Raw genomic sequence first — 9557 nt, forward strand, 5'->3', positions numbered from 1 at the left:
CTTGCCCTTTTGTAAGCCAACACGCCGTAACAACCGTGACAAAAGAGGTCCCGACAAATGGTGATATCCAGTTCTTCGATCTTAGGATACGGTTTCTTAAGATGACTTGTGTTGGATGTATAGTCCACATTCAAAGAAAGGTTTGCTCCCTTTTTAACAGTGCTCATTCGAAGCTTGTGAAACGGCGATTGTTTCGAACTCCTTACAAGCGGCTTTGAACAAATCATGCCCCCATATGACCTCGTCAAGTTTCAGCGCTCAAGTTCAGCAGTTAAAAGAAGCAGGGTACCCTTCTTGTGTGGTTTCTTCCGTGTGTGAAGCCATTCTGCAGAAGTTGAAGCAAGGTACTGAAAGCAGAGATCCGATTTCGTCGTGTGGCTGTAATACCGTACATCCACAAGGTTTTGCACAACCTTAAAGTAGCAGGCAGACATAACGTTCAGGTCACATTCTCAGCCCCGTGAAAACTTTCTAGGCTTTGCGCCATGAATAACCGAGAAAAACAACCGGCTTGTACTGTGAAACAACAAAACAAGTTCACACAGTGCAGAACTCTGGTTGTTTACCAGATTCCCTTATGCTGCGGGCTCATATACATTGGCCATACAGGTCGATGCTTCAATGAGCGTGCCAGCGAGCACTGCCGAAACCTGCGAAATAATGAAGGAAGCTTCCCAGTGGATCCCTGCAAAGCTTGCAGGAATTGCCGTCCTGAGTTCGAGAAAACTATCTTCTTGAGGAGTGGAAAGGACAGAGTAGAGAGAGGTGATGGAAGCCTTTTATATCAGGAAAGAAGGGAGCAGATGCGTCAGCAAGCCATCCATTACGCTTAGCAACGAGGAGTTCACTTTGCTAGAAGGAATTTTGTAGGTTTGTTTTGTCGTGCACTCCCTACAGCATTGGGTGCTATTCTTTCTGACGAAGTGCCGTTGTTTGCGCAAATTCCTGTCTGCTTTTTGTGCCTTTCACGCAGACTTTGGTCTGAACCTGTTTTTGACTTTCTTCACTTTTATCCATGTTCTTGTTGGCCATCAGATATCATTCATAAGGTTGCCGGTTGACCGGCTCCAAATGTTAAAGGTTTTCGCACTCATCACGACTTTCGCCGTCTTTTTTACCTTTGACGCAGCTTTGGTCTTAAATTTTCATTCTTTTCCACATGTCCTGTTGGTCATCTGGTGTCACTCCTCATGTAGTTGTATAGTTTTCGGTTGTTAAGGGTTTGCGTAATCATGATCGTTTGATGTTCATACTTGTGCAGAGCTGTTTGTTATATTTTTCTTCACGTCCCTTGGGTTTTTCTTCCAGATGGCCATGATAAAATGTTACTTGGTTACTTATCCTGCTTCATGTATTAGATCCCTTTCAGTGATCTGTTGTACGGCGTGAGTTGGCTTCGTGACTTTGCGAATGCGTGAGTGCACGGTTGTTACGGCGTGTTGGCTTATAAAAAGGCAGGTTTTACGCGAAATAAAACTCAGTTGTCGCCTCGTCTCTGTCCTCGTCTGTTCAGCGCTGCTTTTCCAGAAAACCATGTACCAACACGCCCAACTCGCCGCATTGGCGATGGTCCCGTCATATTTGTTTCTCTTTTGTCCCCGTATTTCGCGCCGTTTTCTTTGTGAATCATGAACCAACTAGCCCAAACTAGAGGTCTCCTTGTGGTGTAAGCTTTGTCAAGAAGTCAGCCATGCCCAGAAAGCACTGTAGGTCTTGTTGGCCAGTTGGCTAAATGTTTTGCATGAAAGGTTTGACCTTTGTTGTATCTGCTTTGACTCCATCAGCAGACACCACATGGCCAAGGTAACCGATCTTCGCCATTGCTGGCTTCAAATTGCAGATTGTGGGGTTTAATGTCCCGAAGTGTCACACGGACAATAAGGGAAGCCATAGTGCAGAGCTCCGGATTAATTTGGAGCAACTGGGGTTCTTTTGTTCTCGCACATTGCACAGCACACAGGTGCTTTTGTATTTTGCCTTCATTGAAATACATCCATTTAAGCCAGCAGCCAAATGCCGAAGCCTCTGAGCCAGTGTAGCCGGTCCCTGCTAACTTCAGCTTATCTGAGTAACGCTGATCCACCATTTAAATTTGACAGCAAGGTATGAAATGTCAGCATTCAGATGTATGGATGTTTATGGATGTTTGCCTCATTCAGATTTCATGGGTCAAGGTAGATCTGAACACAACCATCTTTTTTTATTCAGAATTGCCAATGGGCTGGTTCAGCAACTTGTGTGAACACTTGTTTTTTTCCTTGGGTTTGCATTTCTTGATTTAACTCACCATTCATGTCTGATGAGAATCCATATGGCACCAAAATGAATATTCCGAACTTTTGTCCAGTGCTACTGTGTACTCTTCATGCAGAAGACATGTCCCTTCAACATGTACATCGCTGTAATGCTCAATTATGCTTGCCAACTCTTCATTTCTGGCTTTCAAATCAGCTGACCTGCAGTGAAGTTTGTCGAGGTGTGGGATGAACTTCAGTCTCTGGGAGTCACATTACCCAAAAGTTACTGCACTTGGCAGACTAACAACAAAGAATTCAGTCTTGATGCACCCGGTGAAATCCACTAGAAAGAACTCTCCCTGCAATCGTTCTACTGCATCAGTTCAAGTAATTGCACTGTCATTAAGGCTAATTAGCACTGGCAGGTAGGACTGCTTTTGAATCTCATCAGAAGAAAGGAGGCTGACGTCTGATTATTTTTCCAGTTCCAAAGTGGCACCACGTGCATTCATTTTGGTTTGCTGCCATAACAAGTGACGGAGAGTACAAACTGAATGCATCTAACGAAGGGGGGTGCACCTTTGAACAATGTTCACACCATATGCAAATGTTCAAGGGCTAGCAACATGATGCAGTTGAAAAGGGGTTTAATGGCCCTGAAAGAACCAGGCACTGAACGGTGTTCTTCTGGCCGTCGGCGGTTGTTCTAGAGCCAGCCAGTAGCGCACGCTCAGCGATAGCACTGCCACTACCGCGTTGACAAATTTTCGTTGTTACACAGTGTAACAGCTGGGTGTACCACACGTGTTGCATTGGTCTTTGAAAGCTGGCACTGATGTGGGCCTCTGTCGATGAGGACACTTTCAAACGGTTGGCAGCAAGCAAGCACACATTCGGAGTTTTCGCCTAGCATGAGGTCAGAAGCTTTTGGTCGGTTACAATGTGGTGCGAGATCCTCCGACCTGGGTGCTTGCATTTCTTTGACGTACAACATAGTTGTGCTCCCATGCAGTGGCTGATTGCTTTCCATAGGACAAGTGTCTTTTCATGCAAAAAAACATTCGCAGAGTGCGGTGTCACCGATTCCATGCCTACACGGTTCGTAATCATCTTGTTGTGCATAGTGCTGATTTGACCCTCTTGTACGTTAACAGCTTGCACGAATCTGTCAAAAGCTTGGCTTGTCATTACTTCATGTGGTGCAATACTTCGATGCATATGTTGTACTGCAGTCCCTTGTGAAATGCTGATCGAAGCGATTCAGGACGTCTTAGATTTTTTGTTGCGGCACAGAAGTGTGAAGGTCTCATACTTTTGTTGGAGTTCCAGCTGTCTAACTAGTAACAGCAGAGCTATCTGGCTCCGAGTTTTATCTTTGTTCTTGTACCCTGTCACTCGCTTGTAGATGCTGTACCTTTGTTTCGAAAATCCACCACTGCTGAAGCTTGACCAAAATAACTGAACTGGTGACAGATGCACCACCATTGCACAAGGTAACCAGAAAAGTTTTTACTGTTCTTGACATCTCGCTACAAAAATGAGCACTGATATGGAAATAACTGACTCGTGTGCTGAAAATGTGCCTGGGGTGCATGCAGAAACACAGACCGTGGCTAATACAACCGAATATGAAACCATTGCAGTGACGGAAGAGAAACGACAGAGGCTGCTGTACTCATTGCTTGTTGGCATGTGACGGTGTGTGGAATACTCACTTTCTCAACCTGAATGCCTTTCCAATGCAGTGGGGGCAAAATCTTGCAGTTTACCCAGAAATGCGGAAATGTATGGCAAAGTGACATGAGAAGTTGTCTTTTTCTATGGGCACATTTAGTATTGCGTCATCCAACATGTGTCCAGTGAGTGGGATGCGCAATGAAGAAGCATACCTCCCAAGCTGAATTTTTGAACCCAGAGCCTGGCAGTACATTTAATCAGAGCATTATTCCCAAACACTTGACATTCTGTGCCTTGATTTACCTGCTCACCGCTGTATCTTAAAAGGAAGTCAAAGAATGGATGACCCCAAATAAGCTGTTTTGTCAGCTCCATTTCCCTTTGCCACTGCTCAAGCTATGGCTGCAGCGGGGATGCAACATGCATGCATCTGGCACAGCCAATGTTCCCATTTCTTACTGCACATAAGTCATTTATTTCCTAATCAGTGTTAACTTTTTCATGCGGCGTCAAGAACGGCACAAATTGTTTTGGCTACTTCATACAAAATATTCTCACGGATTCTGTTCATCCTTTCTACCACGCCCATCGCCACGTCTTACGTTTCATCGCCACTGTATTTTACAACCTTTGTCCGTAAAGTTTCGAGACTCGTTTATTTTCTCTATAAATGATTCCTCAAAACAAATGTTGATGCGTATGTGTAGCGCCATCTTTTTGGGCTAACCTGAGCTATTTATGTTAGTTGCTGTGACGGCCACTAGATGGCACTACATGTAGAAAAATACGTTGTCGCTAGTCTGTGCATTCTACTGTGAGTGAATGTGGAGAGATGGACGTCCACCTCGAACAGCATTTAAACATAAAATTCTGTGTGAAGCTTGGCAAGACAGCCACACAGACGTATGAGCTCCTTCGTGACGCTTACGGCAACGAGACATTATCGCGGGCACAAGTTTTCGAGTGGCACAAGAGGTTTGTTTTGGGGAGAACATCGGTGGAAGATGACACAAGGCAGGGGTGCCCTTCAACCTCATGGAATGTAAACAACGTGGCTCGGATCAGGGAAATCGTACAGGAAGACTGCATCATTACAGTCCTCATGCTGTCAGATGCTCTCGACATTAGTAAGACAACATGACACCAAATTTTGGTGAGAACTTGGGGAAACGAAAGCTGAATGCCAGACTTGTGCCACACTCCCTCACACAGGACTACGTAGACGAACACGCGGGCATCAGTGAGCGCTGATTTATTCTCCGAGGTAGAGAAAGATGCTGCATTCGTCGAGAGCATCACTGCAGAAGATGAAACATGGTGTTTTCAAAACGATCCTCAAACAAAAAGGCAGAGCGCCGAATGACAGTCCAGAAGCTCTCCGGCGTCGAGGAAGGTGCGGCGACAGAAGACCAAAACAAAGACGATGCTGATAGTTTAGAAGACCAAAACGACGATGCTGACAGTTTTTTTTCAATGCCAGAAATGTCATACACCATGAGTTCGTCCCACAAGGGCGGACGGTGAATCAGGAGTTTGAAATCCGCGTGCTCCAACACATGCGTGATGCACTGCGACACCGTCACCCTGACTTATGGGCATCTGGACAATGAAGCCTTCTCCACGATAACGCAAGGCCGCACACTGCTCTCAGCGTGACAATTTCTCAGCAAGCACAGCATTACTGTACTTCCCCATCCACCATACTCGCCTGACCTCTTCCCATATGATTTTTTCCTGCTTCCTCGTGTGAAGAGAGCCCTAAAAGGTCGCTGGATGGGGAGCGTGGAGGCCATTCGACACGCGACGACAAAGGAGCTGACAGCCCTGCCAAAAGAAGCGTTTTCCATCTGCTTCCAAGATCTCAAGAAGCGTTGGAAGCTCTGTATAGACTGCAAGAGAGATTATGTCGAAGAGGTGCTGCACAAATGATTTCAATGTTAAATGCATTTTTTTTAATCACTCAGTTTCGGGACTTTACGGACAAAGGTTGTAGTTCGCAGAATCGGGACGATCGCTCGGGAGCCCTGGGTAGTGTCATGGACTAGACGACAAAGTGGGCAGTGGCGCAGCACGGAGCACTCGCGCTAGGCCCACCGCCATTAAATCATTCCATCGCCATCTTTCATGTAGTCCTGTTTTCATTGGCTTGCCGTCACGTAACAATATGCTCACTGCTGGCAGAGAGACTTTTGACACCAAGTTGTTTATCGGTTGTACATGGGTTGCATACAGAGTTGTAATGTTGGCCTGCATTAACATATACACACAAAGTGCATCACAGAGCAGCCACCTTGGTTTATTACTGGACAGAGTTTTCCCTAGTGTTTGCACGTCAGCTTACTTCTGGCATTACCCTCATAGCCACATGTGGATAGCATTAGCTCCTGCTGTATGCGACAAATGAAACATCAAATAAGATGCATAGTAAGTAGGTTTTTCAAAAGCCGGCAGGAAGCATGTGTACTGCAATGTGCCCTTTGATGACCTCAACCATCCTCTGTCTGAACTGGTGTGAGCACATTTATTATGACCAGCAGTTAGCAGCTGGCTTTGGTTTGTGCAGTATGCAAGATCGTGCTTTCCAACACCATGTGCGCATCTTTGCAATGGCTTCATGTTGAGCAAGATTTGAAACCTGAAGTAACATGTAGATGTTCAACTTTTTCTTGCACCTCTCCTGTTAAGAATTTGCACGTTTTGTTGCCTAAAAATTGTTTCAACTACACATTAGCCCACTGACCTCAACTGGGTTTCGCCTCCAGAGCAAAAAAAAATGAAGGGCATGAGCAATCTCACAATGATGTTCAATACCTTTTGTTGATGTAAGTCGCCGCTTGTACATAGATACCAAATTATAAGGAAACATAAGAAAGTCACTAATAACAGTCCTCTTGTTGAAACACTGGCAAGCACCGTGAGGTTTTCCTCCCGTGTTCACTTTGTGACTATCAAGAACCATCTGACCAACCTCTCTCTACCAAGTGATAAGCATGGGTGCTCAAAGGTCGAAGCAGCCTCACCTTAACCAGCGCTCCACATTTCGCGGCACCAACTTTGCGGAACTAGCACAGCCACACTGGACAGACCTTAAGAAACGCTCGGCGCAAAATTTGGCTTCTAGCCAGAACCGAGTCTAGCGGCAGCAACGGACCACGTCTGTGAAATCAATATGCGTTCAGAATACAAATCTCAGTGGTGCGTTTCTAAGAGTACAAAAGCATGCGGAGGCTAATTTCAAGCACATTTGTGACGAAACGCCTCGTAGGTTTGAAGAAATGGCTAAAAAAGTGAACTAACCGAACTTGGTAGAGCACCGTACGCGAAATTCGTAGATCGTGGGTTTGGATCCCACCGGCGGCATGTGGCTTTTTTTCTTCTGATTTCTTATGATTACCTTACAGCGATGGAATACATTATTATTCTCTCATTGGCCAGCACCACAAATTCATTTTTAAAACAAATAGAAACACTCCCCTATGCGCCTTGGTTTCAGTGGTTGTTGCTTCCGTCATATGTCTGTCCTGTAATCGGACATTTCAAATAAAAAGTTGGCATCAGAAGACCAGCACTGCTACTAAGAAACATTGCTAAACAAATGTTAACGTGTAGCACAGCTATACCGACACCAATTTCAAAGAATAGCGTCTTCGGGAGAAGTAAAACAAACCTTCCCGAACTAGACCATCGCCTGGTCCACAGCTCCACGGACAAACGCATCTTCTGGGCGCGGCCATCTTAAAAACTAACGCTTGATCAAAAAAATAAAATCCGCCGAATTTAGTCATGTGCAACTTTGCCGAAACGCACTAAAAGCAGTCATTCATCTTGTGTAGTGTGCTATAAGAAGTTAACAATAAAACAAATTTAAAAAATTTGAAAGTAAATAATTATGTCGCGCAAGATAAATCAACACTTGTCTCACAGTTAATGAGGCAGCGGCAGTAGCAGTGACAACAGCAGCATGGCGGCCTGCATTGGCAGAAACTTCGCTCAGGATTAATATTACAGATATAGAGCCAGCAATTTCAACATTCAGAGACTCTTCAAACCTCGGCAGTGGATCATGGCTCGAGTCTCCGAAGGGAACACGAAAATAACGAGCAGCGTGGGCCCGATGCGCTCCACACAGCAAGAACGAAAGATGGCCCATCGCTTGGGACATCGGCGTTGCTCATGACTCAACACGTCTGCTGACGAGACTGTAGATAACCCAACCTTTCTGAAGGTACCCGCTGTGCTGGAAGAAGGGGATTGTGCTTTTTTTTTACATGTCTGCGACTTTCTTTCTTGGCGACACTTAGCGGACGCGCGAATGCTGCCATGGGTTTGAGCAAGTCTTGAAAAGCTGCATTTCAAAATTCGCAGACAGAAAGCTGACGATGAGCACATCGAAACCATTTGCTATCGTGGCTACTCGCTCGAGGTAAGCTTGAATTTTACGCTGCTGACTGAACTGTTCAAATCTATTTTTTCGTCTAACTTTCCTGCATGTTAAAGGTCAAAATCTAGAGGCTTGTTAATTCAGAGAACGAGTTATACCTCAGCGACGATTCAGCGTATCTAGTCAATAAACCGGAAATTTAGCAAAGGCCCACTGCGGGAGTAAAATGTATCCAATGAACCTAACATTTCTAATGCTGTCATTATATGGCAGTTCCATCGACTTTGTATTTCTCACATACCACGGCATCATGAGAAGTGGCTCACTCACTCAGACTCTTGTTCACTTACAATCGCTCATCCTCAGCCTGACTACGCCCACAGCAGGACAAATGCTTCTCCCATATCTCTCCAATTAACCCTGTCCTGTGCAAACTGTGGTCACGGTTCCTATCCACGCAAGCTTCTTAATCTCATTCGCCCACCTAACTTTCTGCCGCCCCCTGCTGTGCTTGCCTTCAATTGGTTTGTTCATATGGGAGGTTGTGGACAAATACTGCACCAGGGTGGCGAAATCCTATTCTGGTGATGGAGTGCATTGTCGGTTCTGGTCACCGAGGTCAGGCCGCACCCCACGACTGATAATGCAATTCCATCGACACGCGGAATTTAAAAAAAAAAAACCGATCGAGAATTGCGCGGCACAGGGATTTCAACCCCGGTCCTTTCACTCACTCAGCTCACTCGCTTTCACGGCTACCTGCCTTAACATCTACTTACGTACTCATGTTCACATCTGCTCTCAGACATTTACGTTCGTTGGCTGTTTCGTTGTTTGCTGACAATGGAAGAGATGAGATTATTGCCACGGCCGACGACGCACGTGGCTCGCCTAGCATCATTAAGCTTGGCACCAGCGTAAGTGGAAGACAAGACACAGAAGAGGCACGCAGGACAATCGCTGACCTGTGTGCCTCTTCTGTGTCTTTTTACTCAAGCTGGTGCCAAGCTTAATAATGAATCACCTACTCGCTCAACTTTCTGCATTACTTGAAGTTCCTTAGCGTAGCCTGGGTTGCACAGATGTGGTGGTGAGCCGCCCAGGGCTGCCAGGTTCCTTGTCCAATTTTCACAGTTTTGACGCTCGAATGAAGTGGTCACTTGTCACGCATCTTCCATGGCCCGAACCAATGTTATGCATGACTACTCCCGCGTTTGCTGCTAAGACGATGGGTGCCTTGCCTGCTTACGGCAGCTGAGATG

Source organism: Amblyomma americanum, chromosome 1, assembly GCF_052857255.1.
Source record: "Amblyomma americanum isolate KBUSLIRL-KWMA chromosome 1, ASM5285725v1, whole genome shotgun sequence".
Taxonomy (NCBI): domain Eukaryota; kingdom Metazoa; phylum Arthropoda; class Arachnida; order Ixodida; family Ixodidae; genus Amblyomma; species Amblyomma americanum.